Source organism: Hyperolius riggenbachi, chromosome 5, assembly GCF_040937935.1.
Source record: "Hyperolius riggenbachi isolate aHypRig1 chromosome 5, aHypRig1.pri, whole genome shotgun sequence".
In the NCBI taxonomy this organism is placed as follows: Eukaryota; Metazoa; Chordata; class Amphibia; order Anura; family Hyperoliidae; genus Hyperolius; species Hyperolius riggenbachi.
The window spans coordinates 119,499,494-119,515,150 of record NC_090650.1 but is presented as its reverse complement, the minus strand read 5'-3'; the positions used below and the strand labels follow the sequence as shown (position 1 = coordinate 119,515,150).

Below are 15,657 nucleotides of genomic sequence, written 5' to 3'. Positions count from 1 at the left end.
CAAAGTCCTCATTTTTCAGTGATTGCGATTCAGCAAAGTCCACATAGCATAGCAAAATCGCAGCACAAATCGCTCCGCGGCACGATCGCGCTTTAGTAAAAAACGAATCGCGGTAGTGGAAATTACCTACCGCAGAGGCGGCCTTTGGGGGTGGCAAGTGGGGCAATCGCCCCAGGCCCCGCACATGAAGAGGGCCCCGCATGTCATGCCTGCCATACCATGCTCATTTTGGTGGTGGTAAAGGAAAGGTCTACAGAAGTCTAGCTGTTTGTGTTCTGAGCAGTGTGTCATTTACAAATACTCAGATTTTCCTATTTTGTTTTACACACCTTATATTTTGCACCGCCCCCCTTTTATTGCTTAGGTTTTCTTCTTCAGCATGCTTTACTGTACTATGCCGTTTGCAATTTTTGTAATGAATTTCTGCACTGACATGAAGCTTGCCAAATGTCAGATTATGTAACGTGCAAGAGCCTCAGCCTGAGGGCCCCAGGGGCATTTAGGTTAGTCAAGCATGGACTGGAGCTAGAGGGGGCTCAGGCTGGAGCTTCCAGACTGGCTGGGGATTGGTTCTAGGTTTCATGGGGAGCTAGGGATAGATAGAGGCTGGCTGGGGAGCTAGGGACAGGTACAGTTTGAATACATTACGTTTTGTAATTGTTCCTGTATTGGTTGGCTTAGGGGTGTTTAACAAGTTTTTAAACAATAATAAGGCATCCTGCTTTAGAGATGGACAAGCCTGTGACTGTGGTGGCACGGTACATGGCCTTCACTTGTGCCTCTAGGCCCCGCATATGACAATCGCCCCAGGCCCCGCATACTCTAAGGCCGGCTCTGACCTACCGCGATTCCTATGTTGTGTAGCAAACCCTAGCGATTTTAAGATCGCTAGCGATTTGCGATTCAGGATCGCAATCGCCTCTAGTGGAAAAGGGCCCTTGTGAACGAGCCCTAAAAGCGCTTGTGCAATGATTCCCTATGAGAGTGTTCACCTCTGAGTGGTTTGATTCCGATCCGCTCACCAAAGCGCTGCCTGTCCTGATGCCTGTTCTTGCGTCAGGAAGTGAACAAACTGCTCTGAAAAAGCGCTTAGAAAAGTGCTTTACAAAAAATCGTAGCACGCAGGTAAGCACTGGGAGGCGCTAAAAAAAAAATCACTCACAAAATTGCAAAACGCTGACCTCAGATGTGAACAAAGCCTTAAAAATACCTCTTCAGGATCCTCTTACTACTGGATAGCCTTCCATTGCTATATATTGCAGCGCTCTCATAAAGTTCACTCTCTTCTTGCAGCCTGATGCACTTGAAGCAGCCCCTAGGGCTAAAGCGATCGGAGTGATCACAAAGCAATTTTGCGATTTACCTGGAGCAAGCGCTATACAAGGTAATATTGACCGCCTTTTCTCGGGAATCGTGGAGAAAATGGTACTTCTGTGATTGAGAAATCATGAGTAGTGGGCACCTGGCCTTAGAGAGACCTCTATTAACTACTTCAACTCAGATGCCTATTTCACATATGTGATATATTAAACGGCACTTGGTGCGATATAGACAGGGTTTAATGTGTCAGACAACAGTAACAAACTTGCCAATTGTATTCACAACCTACAATAAAACTCTGGATTAGTAGAGGCATGTCTCTAATGAAGGATGCACAGCTGTAGTGATGCCAGGGATGCCTTATTATGGTATACACACAGCAGGGCTGGCAGGACACCGGCAGCCGGTGTCCCTCTATAGACAGAGCTGGTGGTAGTGATGGGAGTCGGATCTCCCTGCCTGGTGGTATCGGCAGCTTTCTCCGGCGGCCACACAGGCAGCACACTGCACTGACTGCAGCCATACGACTGCTGGAAACAAAACCAAAAGTAACCTTTGTGTCACTCCGGAAGAGAAGCGGCCCCGCCCCCTTCGAGTGCTGCCTGGAAAGCTGCGGCCAGGCCGGAGTGGGGTTGTCAGCACAGCCGCAGCTATGGTGGCGGAGAGCTGGGAGCTGACGGACTCTACATGCGTGCTGAGCGTGACATAGAGCTGCTGGAGGGCTCCACTCAGTTCAGCTTTCCTCCCTGCATCCCTGGAGGTACCCTCATCACTGCAATCAGCATATCTCTTACAGGAAGGTAAGGGGTCACGAGTGGTGACGTTTAGTGACTCAGTGACACGTTACTATTCTACTACAGCTGTACTTTCCCATGGAGTCTGTAGAACATTCCTTCCTCAACATCATTATAGCATGTACCCCTTTATCAATGGCTCTATTGTTCTTTAGAAGTGCTCCATAATTGTTTATGTATGCTGTTTGAGCATTGATAGATAGAATCTTGAAAAAACTTACTGTAATGGTTTGACTATACAGTGGCGTAGCTAAGGAGCTGTGGGTCCCGATGCAAGTTTTACAATGGGGCCCCCCAAGCACTCCATACATAACAATTGATACGGCGCACCAAAATCTGCCAATGGCAACTAGGTACTTATCCGTTAGCCGGGCGCATCCGGCAGGTGACGACAAAACTCCACCAGAGTTACATCTTTCCCTACTATCCATGTCGGCCTGGAGGGGGAATAGTAATTAGCGCCACCTGCCGGATGCGCCCGGCTAACGGATACGTACCGGCAACTACAGTGTCAGAGGTGCAAGAAGAAGATGGGGAACAGTTTGTTAATGATTACCACTATTCATAGTATCTATAGAAGGGATTATTATGAGCACAGGACCAATAGAGAGCTAATACTGTAGTTGAGGAAGGGCCCTTTGGGGCCCCTCTGGCTCAAAGGCCCCGATGCGGTCGCTACCTCTGCACCCCCTATTGCTACGCCCCTGCTATGAGACGTTCAATTACTCTCCAGACATACTAAAGATGTACATATAATAAAGGTGCTTGGGGGGAAAAAAAGGCGCAAAGGATTGCCACTCCTAGAATATTGTTAAAATTACCTATATTCTATGACTAGGCTTGGTTCCCATTAGGCTCAACACATACTATACAATCTTGGTTGTTCAATCTTACCACTTTCATGTAGTATAAGGGCTTATCCAATCAATCATTTAAGGTATTTTCAATATGTTGGCCCATATACTACATACATTTGGTAAATCTGTATAACCAAGATTGTATGGTGTGTGTTGAGCTTTAGCTTTTGCCAATGGAACCGGCTGTACAGTTCCGTTGTCCATTCCGCTGAACGGACAAAAAAAATGCAGCAGGACCCAGTTTTCCGGACCATTTCACTCAGCGGAACGGAAACGGAAGGTTTTGCAGCAACATAGGAACAAATAGAAAACTGACAGTTTACAGCACACTGGCTGAAACTGACAGTTTTTACCTGATCCTGATGGCCGGATCCGCAAAAAAACGCAGATGTGAAACGGGCCTTCCGATAGTCAAATCTTGGTAATCTTTACTGATATTTTACTATGCCTGGAGGAGGAACCTAACCCTACTCTCACACAGAAACCCCCACCTATGCCTAACCCTTAACCCCCCCCCCCTGCCAATGTTGCCTAACCCTTAGCCACCTCCCTGTGATATCTATTAAGGAGGCACTGTCATGAAAATCTTAAAATCTAAAACACATACAAGTAAAAAGTATGTATTTTTTCCAGAGTAAAATGAGCCATAAATTACTTTTCTCCTATGTTGCTGTCACTTACAGTAAGTAGTAGAAATCTGACATTAAAGAGAACCCGAGGTGGCTTTGTATAACGTTAGTGGGGCACAGAGGCTGGTTGGGCACACTAACACCAGCCTCTGTTGCCCCATGGTGTGTGTCAAAGACCCCCCTGCTCGCCGCTATCCTTCCCGCAGTGCTGGCGACACGCAGCGCGTCGCCAGCACAATGTTTACTCTAGCGCTGTCTGTCAGCGCCGCTCCCCCGCCTCCTCCGCATCGCCGCTACCCGCCCTCGTCCCTTCCCTCCAATCAGCGTGAGGGAAGGGACGAGGGCGGGTAGCGGCGATGCGGAGGAGGCGGCGGAGCGGCGCTGACAGACAGCGCTAGGGTAAACATTGTGCTGGCGACACGCTGCGTGTCGCCAGCATTGCGGGGGTATAGCGGCGAGCAGGGGGGTCTTTGACACACACCATGGGGCAACAGAGGCTGGTGTTAGTGTGCCCAACCAGCCTCTGTGCCCCACTAACGTTATACAAAGCCACCTCGGGTTCTCTTTAATGACACATTTTGGGCTATTCCATCTCTTCATAGGGGATTCTCAGCATGGCCTTTATTCTTTATAAAGACATTCCCTGAAAATGATTAATACAAAGATGCTGGCCAGCCTCCCTGCTCACTTTTTTTGGCAGTTGGACGGAGCAACTGTCATTCACTAAGTACTTTTAAAAATAAAGAAAACCCTGAGGACCCCTCTATGAGGAGATGGGCTAGTCCAAAATATGTGGGTAATGTCAGATTTCTACTTCTTACTGTAAGTGACAGCAACATAGGAGAACAGTCATTTATGGCTCATTTTACTTGGGGAGAAATGTACTTCTTATTTGAATGTGTTTTAAATTTTAAGATTTTCGCGACAGTTCCTCTTTAAAGACCCCCCCTCCCCATGACACCAGGTCCTTAAAGAGAACCAGAGATGAAACACCCTCGTGAATTTTATCATAAAAATCAATGAGAACATGACAGTAAACACCTACCATGCTTTGAGGGCTGGTGCACACCAAAAACCGCAAGCAGATCCGCAAAATGCTAGCAGATTTTTAAACGCTTTTTTTTATTTTTATGAGGCGTTTTTCTAGCGTTTTGCGTATTGCTGCTGCGGTTTTCAGTATAGTAGATTTCATATATTGTTACAGTAAAGCTGTTACTGAACAGCTTCTGTAACAAAAACGCCTGCAAAACCGCTCTGAACAGGCGTTTTTCAGAGCGGTTTGCGTTTTTCCTATACTTAACATTGAGGCAGAAACGCATCCGAAATCCAAAAAATGCCTCACCCAGGCATTTTTCGTTTCTGCAAAACGCCTGCCGCTCTGGTGTGCACCACCCCATTGAGATACATTGACCACGCAGATCCGCAGCCGCAAGCGGATCTGAAAACGCCCAAAAAGCCGCTCGGTGTGCACCAGCCCTTAGTTTTGTTCTTCTCTGCCTAATTACTCTGCTATCAGCTGTGATAAGAAGCCACCGACTGAGTAGTCTAAAGGTGCCCATACACTCGTCAGATTGGCAGCAGATAGATAAGAAATGCATCTGATGATCTATCTGATGCGTTTTTAGAACATTTTTTACCAGAATAGAATTCCAATAGATTTCAGTTTGCATTAAGGCCAATGCAAACTGATAAGCAATCTCATCAGATCGACCTAAATTTTCCACCCTGCAAGTTCGATGGAAATCCATCGAAATCGGCCGTCGATCGGTCGATTGGCCAACCGATTTGCAATCGATCTATCGATCGATCGGTCGGCCAGAAAATCGGCTGAGTGTATGGGCTGCTTAAGATTGACCTGGAATCAGATTAGCTGAGTCCGTCTGCTGTGTGAAGTCATTTCAAGCCCTCCCCCCTCCTGACTCAGCCTTCCTGCTTTGCATACACAGCTGGATAGGAGTTCGGCTGTGTATAATTACCTCCTCCGCACGTCTGCCTCTTCTGCCGCACGATCCAAGCCCTGGTCGGGAGAAATCCAGGTCGGGCTTCTGCGCTGCGGGAGGATGACGTCACCGGCGCTCCTCAGCGTGGACGGGGGCATGCGCATTTGGCCTCTCTGTACTGCGCATGCGTCCCCCAAGCTAGGCTTGTACGCTGAGCAGCGCGGAAGCGCTGCTAGCGTACATAGTAACAACTTGAGCTGCTCATGACCCGGAACTAGAAGGGCATGAGCCGGCGGCCATCTTGGAAATCTCCCGGGGGAAAAATATAAAAATATGACAAATAAGGCACACAACAGCGGCGAAAATAGAGGTAAAGTGATTTCCTCTGTAAGAGCTATTGAAATATATATATTTTGTGTGCTAGCATTCATCTCTGGTTCCCTTTAACCACAACCTCCCTCTGTGTCACCTAAACCTTAAAGAGACTCTGTAACATTAAAAAGATCCCCTGGGGGGTACTCACCTCGGGTGGGGGAAGCCTCCGGATCCTAATGAGGCTTCCCACGCCGTCCTCTGTCCCACGGGGGTCTCTCCGCAGCCCTCCGAACAGCCGGCGACTGTGCCGACTGTTAGTTTAATATTTACCTTTGCTGGCTCCAGCGGGGGGCGCTGTGGAGGCTTTCCGTTCCGAACTACACGGAAATACCCGATCTCAGTCGGGTCCGCTCTACTGCGCAGGCGCCGGAAACTTGCGCCTGCGCAGTAGAGCAGACCCGACGGCGATCGGGTATTTCCGTGTAGTTCGGAGCCGACAGCCGTCAGAGCGCCTGCGCTGGAGCCAGGAAGGTAAATAATGACGTCACCGCTGCCCGGACTCCACGGAGGGCTGCAGCGAGACCCCTGACGGATGGAGGACGGCGTGGGAAGCCTCATTAGGATCCGGAGGCTTCCCCCACCCGAGGTGAGTACCCCCCAGGGGATCTTTTTATGTTACAGATCCTCTTTAAGGGCCCGTTTCCACTACAGCGAATCTGCATGCGTTTTCTGCATGCAGATTCGCATAAGCAATAGAAGTGGATGGGCCTGTTTCCATTCATGCGGGTTTCTGTGCGGTTTGTCGTGCAGAAAAAATCTGCACGGCAGGCCCATCAGAATTCGCACGCCGCTTACCCGCACGCGATTCATCGGTAATGTAACTAAATAGGAAAACCTCAAGCGTTTTAGTCTTGCGGTTTTCCATGCGTTTTCGTTTACAAGCCCATGTCAATGCATGCTGGCATTGACATGGTTAAAATCGCATAGCGCAATCTGTGAGCGATTCTGAGCGTGAAAAACCGCATACAAACGTTAATGAAACCGCACCCGCATGTGGATTCGTTGGCAAAAAAATCGCGCCACAGCAGTGGAAACGGACCCTTAAAGGACTTCCGAGGCCAAAATTAATAAAATCACACTATTGCAGAATCCACGGAGGACGTCCTGCTCCGTTCCGCCATCAATGCAGGTCTTTTCGTTCCCCTAGGGCTCGGCCCGACCCCACCGAACGGGTCGCATCGATGCCACCTCTAACATGGCCGCCGCCTTGTTTCGCGGCTGCGCAGTACGCTTTGTCGCTGACGAACGCTTGGGGAGCATGCCGGGACCTAGTACGCGTTGGGAGGCGGGCAATAGGCTGCGCAGTCGCGCTAGCGACAAAGCGTACTGCGCAGCCGCGGAGCAAGGCGGCGGCCATGTTAGAGGTGGCATCGATGCGACCCGTTCGGTGGGGTCGGGCCGAGCCCTAGGGGAACGAAAAGACCTGCATTGATGGCGGCACGGAGCGGAGGACAGGCAGGACGTCCTCCGTGGATTCTGCAAAAAAAAGGTATAGTGTGATTTTATTAATTTTGGCCTCAGAAGTCCTTTAACCACTTCACCACTGAGGGGTTTTACCCCCTGAGCACCAGAGCAATTTTCACCTTTCAGCGCTCCTTCCATTTATTCGTCTATAACTTTATCATTACTTATCGCAATGAAATGAACTATATCTTGTTTTTTCCACCACTAATTAGGCTTTCTTTAGGTGGGACATTATGCCAAGAATTATTTTTTTCTAAATGTGTTTGAATGGGAAAATAGGAAAAATGTGGGGAAAAAAATAATTATTTTTCAGTTTTCGGCCATTATAGTTTTTTAAATAATGCATGCTACTGTAATTAAAACCCATGAAATTTATTTGCCCTTTTGTCCCGGTTATAAAACCATTTAAATTATGTCCCTATCACAATGTTTGGCGCCAATATTTTATTTGGAAATAAAGGTGCATTTTTTTCAGTTTTGCGTCCATCCCTAATTACAAGCCCATAGTTTATAAAGTAACAGTGTTATACCCTCTTGACATAAATATTTAAAAAGTTCAGTCCCTAAGGTAACTATTTATGTATTTTTTTTAATTGTAAATTTTTGAATTTTTTTTTAATTACAAAAAAAAAAAAAAATGGGGAGTGTGGGAGGTAATGAGTTAATTTTTTGTGTAAAAGTCATTTATTTGTATGTGAAAAATGTGTAGGGTGTAGTTTACTATTTGGCCACAAGATGGCCACAGTAACTTTTTATTTTAATGCGACCTCCAAGCGTCCTTCCGGAAGCTTGGAGGAAGTATAAGGAGGCTGGACACGTGAGTTTTTTTCTCACAATGATCGCGCTGCCTATAGGAGAGCAGCGGATCATTGTGGGGCTTAGATCAACAAACGGGAATGGATTTTCCCGTTCATTGATCTCCGGGCGAGCGGGCGGCGGCGTGTTTACTAGTGGCGGGCGGCGTGTTTACAAGCGGGAGCGCGGACAGCGTCGGGAACGCGGAAAGTACGGATTTCTCCGTCCCTGGGGGTTAAAGGATGGAAAAAGGGACGGAGAAATCCGTACGGGCGGGGGTAAAGTGGTTAAGGATACTGCAGCAGAAGCACATATGAGAAACTGGGGAAGCAGACATGTATGGTGAGCCTTTCTGATGCCCATCGCTCCCCCGTTCTCCTTTCTGCCCCTCTGCTGCTTCTAAATGCCCCTTGGCACCCTTTTCTGGGTCCCCTGGGCTTAAAGAGACTCTGTAACATCAAAAACATTCCCTGGGGGGTACTCACCTCGGGTGGGGGAAGCCTCCAGATCCTAATGAGGCTTCCCACGCCGTCCTCTGTCCCACGGGAGTCTCGCTGCAGCCCTCCGAACAGCCGGCGACAGACCCGACTGTAAATTCAATATTTACCTTTGCTGGCTCCACTGGGGGCGCTGTGACTGCTTTCGGCTCAGTCGGGTCCGCTCCACTGCGCAGGCGCTGGAAACTTGCGCCTGCGCAGTAGAGCAGACCCGACGGCGATCGGGTATTTCCGCCTACTTCGGAGCCGACAGCCGTCAGAGCGCCTGCGCAGGAGCTGGGAAGGTAAATATTGACCTCATCTTGCACGGAGGGCTGCAGCGAGACCCCTGAGGGACGGAGGACGGCGTGGGAAGCCTCATTAGGATCCACAGGCTTCCCCCACCCGAGGTGGGTACCCCCCAGGGGACGTTTTGACGTTACAGATCCTCTTTAACGTGTATACCCCTTGGTAAACCTTGGGTTTTAAGAGACTGATTGAACTTGTCATAGTCAATCCATTATAGAAAGACTTTAGATGCCAGACATCTGGCATCTTATTAAGTAGGATTCCGAAAAAAAACATGTTAAAGGGGTACTTGCGGAGCACAGTCTTTTGTTAAAAGATACATGGTACAATAATGGGTGTGAGTCTAGTTTAGAGGACCCAGCAGGAAACCTTATATGGGAATTCTACTAACTTTATTGGGTGAACAGCACAAATAGGTTGTAGTGAACACCCACAGTATTCGGCGGGGGGGGGGGGGGCACCCCTAGGGCCCACCTAGGGCCCACTCAGGGACTTTTGGGGGGCAGGAGGGGTTGCAACATAAGAGAGCGTGGCCGCAGATCGGTGGGAAGGGGGGACATTTCCCCTCCCTCACCTCGGGCTCTCCTCTTAGCGCTCCCCCTCCTGCAATAATTAGTGGCAGCAGGCGGGCGGTGGACTGAATACATACAGTGGGTTGCAAAAGTATTCGGCCCCCTTGAAGTTTTCCACATTTTGTCACATTACTGCTACAAACATGCATTAATTTTATTGGAATTCCACATGAAAGACCAATACAAAGTGATGTACATGTGAGAAGTGGATTGAAAATCATACATCACTCCAAACATTTTTTACAAATAAATAACTGCAAAGTGAGGTGTGCGTAATTATTTGGCCCCCTGAGTCAATACTTTGTAGAACCACCTTTTGCTGCAATTACAGCTGCCAGTCTTTTAGGCCCCCTTGGTGGTCCCTGGGCAGTTTTTCTGAGGGGCCGAGTGTATATACTACACTCACAATCGGGGGAAAAAAGGCAGGAGGGGGACTGCCGCCGCCACTAACCACGACCCCCAAATCCCCGCCCCCCTCCCCCGGGCCCCAGAGAAAAGTTTGGTCGGTATAGGGGGCCCCGGGCTCAAAAAGGTTGGGGACCCCTGTTTTAGGGTATGTCTCTACACAGCTTTGCACATCTAGAGACTGAAATCCTTGCCCATTCTTCTTTGCAAAACAGCTCCAGCTCAGTCAAATTAGATGGACAGCGTTTGTGAACAGCAGTTTTCAGATCTTGCCACAGATTCTCGATTGGATTTAGATCTGGACTTTGACTGGGCTATTCTAACACATGGATATGTTTTGTTTTAAACCACTCTATTGTTGCCTTGGCTTTATGTTTAGGGTCATTGTCCTGCTGGAAGGTGAACCTCCTCCGCCCCAGTCTCAAGTCTTTTGCAGTCTCCAAGAGGTTTTCTTCCAAGTTTGACCTGTATTTGGCTCCATCCATCTTCCCATCAACTCTGACCACCTTCCCTGTCTCTGCTGAAGAGATGCACACCCTGAGCATGATGCTGCCACCACCATATTTGACAGTCGGGATGGTGTGTTCAGAGTGATGTGCAGTGTTAGTTTTCCGCCACACATAGCGTTTTGCATTTTGGCCAAAAAGTTCCATTTCTGACCAGAGCACCTTCTTCCACATGGTTGCTGTGTCCCCCACATGGCTTGTGGCAAACTGCAAACGGGACTTTTTATGCTTTCTGTTAACAATGCCTTTCTTCTTGCCACTCTTCCATAAAGGCCAACTTTGTACAGTGCATGACTAATAGTTGTCCTATGGACAGAGTCTCCCACCTGAGCTGTAGATCTCTGCAGCTCGTCCAGAGTCACCATGGGCCTCTTGACTGCATTTCTGATCAGCGCTCTCCTTGCTCGGCCTGTGAGTTTAGGTGGATGGCCTTGTCTTGGTAGGTTTACAGTTGTGCCATACTCCTTCCCTTTCGATTGATCGCTTGAACAGTGTTCCATGGGATGTTCAAGGCTTTGGAAATCTTTTTGTAGCCTAAGCCTGCTTTAAATTTCTCAATAACTTGATCCCTGACCTGTGTTGTGTGTTCTTTGGACTTCACGGTGTTGTTGCTCCCAATATTCTCTTAGACCACCTCTGAGGCCCTCACAGAGCAGCTGTATTTGTACTGACATTAGATTACACTCTAATTACAGGTGCACTCTATTTAGTCATTAGCACTCAGCAGGCAATGTCTATAGGCAACTGACTGCACTCAGATCAAAGGGGCCGAATAATTATGCACACACCACTTTGCAGTTATTTATTTGTGAAAAATGTTTGGAATCATGTATGATTTTCGTTCCACTTCTAATGTGTACACCACTTTGTGTTGGTCTTTCATGTGGAATTCCAATAAAATTGATTCATGTTTGTGGCAGTAATATGACAAAATGTGGAAAACTTCAAGTGGGCCGAATACTTTTGCAACCCACTGTAAATCTAACAGAAAATTGTATGGTGTATTCCCAGCATTAAACTCACTCCTAACTAGGCTTTCAAATTTCTACATCTGAGAAATGAGATACATGGATGTTCCTTATGGCGGGCATACACGGCACGTTTGTGCGCCGGTATCGAGCCAGCGCGGCACCGTCCGTCCATGCGTGCGCGTGGATCGATCCCCGCTCGTCTTAGCGGGCTTCCCTTATCAGCCTCTTGATTCCCCGCTATTGTCCGCCCACGAGCGGGGAATCTATCTGGCAGGTCATCGGACCTGTCGGATATTATCAATCGAGCCATCAGCGGCTCGATTGATAAGCCTGCGGTCGAGCCGTGTATGCCTAGCATTACATTTTATCTTCAACAGAGGATCTGACTGTAGAAGTCCCTAATTCCGTTTTTAATCCTACTTACAATAGCCTCATCCAAAGGTGAGTGTGTAAATTGCATAAAGAAACCCTCCCTTTTTAAGGCTCATACACACATCAGACCCTAGTCTTTGGAAAAGGCAAGATCACAGACCAATTTTACCCCCTTCCATGTAGTATGAGAGCCATACTTACACAGTCTATTCTATGGAGCTGAGCTCCCCATCAGACAGAAATCTTTGCAAGATGCTGCACACACAGATGCTGTAGACATTCAAAAGATCAGTATCTGCAAAAGATCTGTTCCTGCAAAATATAGGTTCCTGCAAAATGCATTTATAGTCTATGATATCTGCAAATCCTCATACACACCTTGTTTAACATACATTTATCTGCAGATCAGATCCACCAGGATGGATTTTCAGATCTGCAGATGATTGTCTGATCTGCAGATGAATGTCAGTTAAGCAAGGTGTGTATCATGATCTGCAGATCTCATAGACTATGAATGCAATTTGCAGGAACAGATCTTTGGCAGGAACAGATCTTTTGCAGATACTGATCTTTTGTGTCTGTACAGCATCTATGTGTGCAGCATCTTGCAAAGATATTTTTCTGATGGGGAGTTCAGCTCCATAGAAAAGACTGTGTAGAGTATGGCTCTCATACTACATGAAGGGTGGTAAGATTGGTCTGTGATCTTTCAAGTGTGTACACAGCATTACAATCAACCCTTTCCATAGCTGCAGAAAGTACTTTCTTCTTGTACCTCAGTTATCTGACCTCCATCATTTGTCTTCCCCTTGCTACATCCGAGTTGTTCCTTTTTATTCTCACCATTTGGCTATAGGGTAAGCTCTCCTTTAACTTTATAGGGTGGTAACTCTCAGCATGTAAAACCCTATCAGATGCTGTACTCTTCCTGTATATTTTTGTTACTAGTATTAATGGATTATTTTTAATTTTTACCATCAAGTTCGGAAATTGTAATGCAGAAAGTCGCACTGCAATGTTAAAACTATGCGACATTCACAGTGTGGTATTTCAATGCACTGCGTTACTGCAGATCACACACAGTGACAGTAAAGCATACTTTTCCCGGATCGTCACTCGGACAGCACCCCTGGATGAGACCCGTCTCCCTCCCCACCGTGGACAGGAAACTGCAAGATAAGAATTTGCATAAGCACTGGCAGCCTCCTACATAAAAGGTACCTACTTGCTACTATACCTCAGTATAGTTTCCTGTCCCGGACGGAAGCGGAGGGAGAGGTCTCCAGAGGTGCCATCCGTGTCAGTCGGCAGGGGCAGCGGTTAGCGGGACTCCGGATAGAGCTGTGCAGTGCATAGTGCGGAGTCCTGCAGCGTATGGGAGGCTTCTCCAGCATTGGCAGCAGTATTATGCGCGCAGGCGCGCGCATGGAAGAATCTACTTCCGGGTCACCCGGAAGTAATCACGCGCTGGCGTCCCGCGTGATCTGAGGTCTGCTGGGCGGCAGGGGCCGCGGCGCAGGAAAACTTATCAGCGAAAACAGCTGATTCCAGTTTGGAGAAACAATTGCCTGACCAATTAAGCGGCAGGGGCCGCGGCGGTGAAATGAAATCAGTACGAAACACTGATTCATTAAGGTATGTGAGGCTGATTAGTTTGATTACACTGCAGGTGCAGCATTAATTGTTTCAGCTGGGTCTTTCTTTCTATATATGTGCTAATAGTCCATGAATCAGTGTTTGATGTTTGATCATGGAGGACGCCTCTAGTTCAGCTCCTTTGCAGTCTGCTAAGTCTGGACAGGACCCCTCTCTGGCAAGTAGATGTGGTACTTGTGATACTCCTGCTTGATTGCTTATGTATGAGAAGCCATAGTAATAGTTGTCCCTTGTTTGTGTTTTTTTCATAGCCAAAAAAGCATGACAAGTTGGACAAATCTGACAAACCTGCTACTCAGTCCGGTCAGCATGGTTCAAGCAGATCTGAGAAAAAGTGTGCAATTTGTGGCAGTCGTGTATCTTCATCATCATCTAAGAAGTTATGCCAAAACTGTACAGAAAAAGTGGTTAAAGAGGAGTCACCAGTGATATTTAAGGATTTGATGGGCTGGATGCGGGCTGAAATGTCCACTGCTATAAAGGAAATTAAGGATTCGGCCATTGCTTCCACTTCCTTAGTCGCGTCTGACCTTTCTGGAAATAGTGGGAATATTGACGCAGTACCAGCTATTACTACCCCTACATCTCCTGTGTTAAATCTATCCCAACCGGGACCTAGTGGTTCTAAACGCAGGAGGGAAAGTGACTTAGAAGGATCAGAATTGTCTGACGGGGAAATTTCTGAGTTTGAACAGACATCAGATACAGAGGAACTGTCTAATGCGGATAGGCCAAAATTTGCCTTTTCTACTGATTTAATGAAGGACTTATTGAGGGCCATGTATGATACAATGGGCATTAAGACAGAACAAAAGTCTTTGACACCTTTGGATGAGATGTACAGGACTTTGGCGGACCCCCAGCCTCAGTTTATCCCAGTCCATTCCACCTTAAAAGGTATGATTAAGAAGGAATGGGATAATCCTGAGAAAAGAGCTTTTTGGCCCAGATCTTTGTCTAACCGTTACCCTTTCTCTCCGGAGGATCAGGGGTTTTGGGGTACTCCACCTAAGTTGGACCCATCATTTTCAAAAGTGTCAAAGAAAACCGATTTATTATTTGAGGATTTCGGTAGTCTGAAGGATCCAATCGATAAAAAAATGGATAATCTCTTACGCAGGGCATGGGAGTCATCTTCTTTAACCTTCAAGCCTGCTGTAGCTTCAACGGCGGTGAGTAGGTCATTGAAGTCATGGTTATTAGAAATACAAAATAAAATTGCTTCTGGGGTTCCCCGGGAGGAGATCCTGAATGATTTCCCTAAAGTTTTGAATGCCTCTAACTATATGGTGGATGCTTCAGACGACACTGTTAAACTTACGGCCAGAACTACTGCTTTAGTTAACTCGGCCAGAAGAGGAATATGGGTCAAGACTTGGAATGGTGACAATTCCTCAAAATCAAAGTTATGTGGTATTCCATGTGAAGGAGGTCTTCTCTTTGGTTCCAAATTAGATGACACGCTGGATAGAACAGCTGATAGGAAAAAGAACTTTCCAGATAAGAAAAGACCTTTTCAATTTAAACGGCCTTTTCGTCCCCCTAACAGATCAGAACAGGACTCTAAGTCCTCTAAGGGTAGACGTTGGGTTCCATACAGAACACAGAAGGCAAAGCCTAATTTCAATCCTGCCAAAAGGCAGGACAAACAATGACGCCAGAATTCCAGTAGGGGGGAGAATTGCAAATTTTTACGAAATATGGCAGCCACAGTTCGTAAATCGGTGGTTGCTAAAAATTATCTTGGAGGGATATCAGATCGAGTTCAACCATCTTCCTCCAGTAAAGTTTTGCATTACTCCTCAACCTCAGGATCTGAGAAAGGGTCTAGCCTTACAAAACGAGATCCTGTCTCTACTAGAGAAGAGGGTGATAAGAGAAGTACCAAATTGTCAAAAAGGAGAAGGTTTCTACTCTCCAGTGTTTCTAGTAAAGAAGCCTCAAGGAGATTACCGATTTATTCTGAACTTAAAGAAACTAAATCTAAATGTGAAATACAGAAAATTCAGGATGGACAATATAAAATCTGTGATTCATCTCTTGCAGAAAAACGATTTTCTTGCCTCCCTAGATCTAAAGGATGCATACCTCCACTTACCTATCCATCCATCATCTCAACAGTACCTAAGATTTGCGGTCCACATGAAGGAAGAGGTAAGACATTTCCAGTTTATGGCCCTTCCTTTTGGACTTTCTTCTGCCCCATGGCTCTTTAC

General features: G+C 47.1%; 1 protein-coding gene across 2 annotated transcripts in view; it reads left to right on the top strand.

Moving 5' to 3' along the window:
* The first annotated feature begins 1,701 nt into the window (after window positions 1-1,701).
* Window positions 1,702-15,657, top strand: part of AZI2 (5-azacytidine induced 2) — a 111,836-nt gene continuing 97,880 nt past the window's right edge. Inside the window, exon 1 of one of the 2 annotated variants that reach the window (XM_068236204.1) lies at window positions 1,702-2,120. The gene's annotated coding sequence lies outside the window, so the exon portion shown is untranslated. The remainder of the gene's footprint in view (window positions 2,121-15,657) is intronic. The other variant, XM_068236203.1, reaches the window with a different exon arrangement.